The sequence below is a fragment of the Diadema antillarum genome, unplaced genomic scaffold (assembly GCF_040938485.1).
Source record: "Diadema antillarum isolate AM-2024a unplaced genomic scaffold, OU_Dant_1.0 seq00002302_RagTag, whole genome shotgun sequence".
NCBI classification, from domain to species: domain Eukaryota; kingdom Metazoa; phylum Echinodermata; class Echinoidea; order Diadematoida; family Diadematidae; genus Diadema; species Diadema antillarum.
The window spans coordinates 28,682-30,485 of record NW_027272924.1 but is presented as its reverse complement, the minus strand read 5'-3'; positions in this window follow the sequence as shown (position 1 = coordinate 30,485).

Here is a 1,804-nt window from a genome sequence, read left to right as displayed (position 1 = left end):
TTTTGCCAAATGAAAATGACAATACCAGTTACATAATGTATATTCACATGGAAATGGTGCGGTTGACGTATGTATAACCCAAAAGTATGAACACAGAAGCAACATATAACACATGCATAGTTGACGTATAACACAAATAGTATGAACACGGCAGCAACACATGGGCTAGGGCTTACAAACGTAATATTTTAATACTGTTGCCCTTAGGCATGTGAGCCCTCAATCATTGTTATTACCATGTCATACCACCTATGATAAAAGGTAGCCTGTTTGGACAACTAAAATATTAAGTATGAAATTTTTGGTGGCCGGCAAAAAAAAGAAAGAAAAAAAGTAGTGGCTGAAATTAACAGAAACACAACAGTCCATTTTGAATGTTCAGTGCCTGATCGAGACACAAAAGAATAGCCTTTTGGGAAATTTGGTGGCCTGACCTCAAGTTTAACCCATTGAGGACGGTTTGACTTTGCTACAACACGCATTTCCCACAGACGGGACTCATCCTCAACGGGTTAAAGGACAAGTTCACCTTCATAAACATAAAGATTGAGAGAATGCAACAATAATAGTAGAACACATCAGTGAAAGTTTGAGGAAAATTGGACAATCGATGCAAAAGTTATGAATTTTTAAAATTTTTGTGTTGGAACCGCTGGATGAGGAGACTACTACAGCTTGTGAGTCATATGCGTACAACAGTATAAAGAAAATGTAAAAGAAAATTCAACATATTTTCACTTTTTTCGCATAATAAAAGAGCTCTTGACTTGCCTCTTTCTAAAGGCAGGGGGAATAATATTACCCATAACATTTGTCGGTAACGAGTCAGGGGAATGTGTACTTTTTTCAAAAGATGGAATTTTGTGAAATTCTCTTTATATTTTCCTTATATTGTTGTACGCATGTGACATCTAAGTTATTCATACACTGGAGTAGTCTTCTCATCCAGCGGTTACTGCACAAAAACTTCAAAAATTCATAACTTTTGAACGGATTGTCTGATTTTCCTCAAACTTTCACTGATGTGTTCTACTAATATTGCTACATTCTCTCAATCCTTATGTTTATGAAGGTGAACTTGTCCTTTAAGCAGCCCTGGGTCACCCGCTAATAATGAGTCCTACTGACAAGCAATCATTGTTACCATACTACCAAATGTCATAAGGGCAATTATCCCCTGAAACACCTTCTGGACAATAACTACGTAGAAATTCACCTTCCTACTGCTAGCCCAACCTCTCTTGCTTTCAAGTCATGACAATATGACATTCAGCAATCAACCACTTGTGTAAGAAAAAATTTGATCCACATTATGTTGGCTTTACAAGAGTAAGTTTCCATAGGAATAATTGCTCTTGAATCCAGGGCTCATGCATATACTGCAGTTAACTACTGAGCTAAAACTTGTGGGTTTCATTTTTTTTCTTCTTCTCTCGCTCTCTTAGAAAGTTGTTAAAAGCATTTCATTTTACCTGTTCTTCCTGAATACTTTCACTACTGTATAAGCTGTTATTTTCGCGAGGGTTTAATTTTCGCGAATTTTGCAAATTACTCTTGTACCGTTAATTTAACAACACGCAATAATGTCGCCATGCACTACTGTAAGAGTGCACATTTGACAGCCTCGGTGTCAATTTGCGTAAAACAACACCTCACGAAAATGTCTGTGACCTCGTCATTCGCAAAAATATCTGTACGCGAAAATAACAGCTTATACAGTACTCGCCAACTGCTTGCATGCAATAGTTTAAAGTACAGAGAGCAAGCCTATTGTGCAAGCTATATTGATAAGAGTGCACTTTGA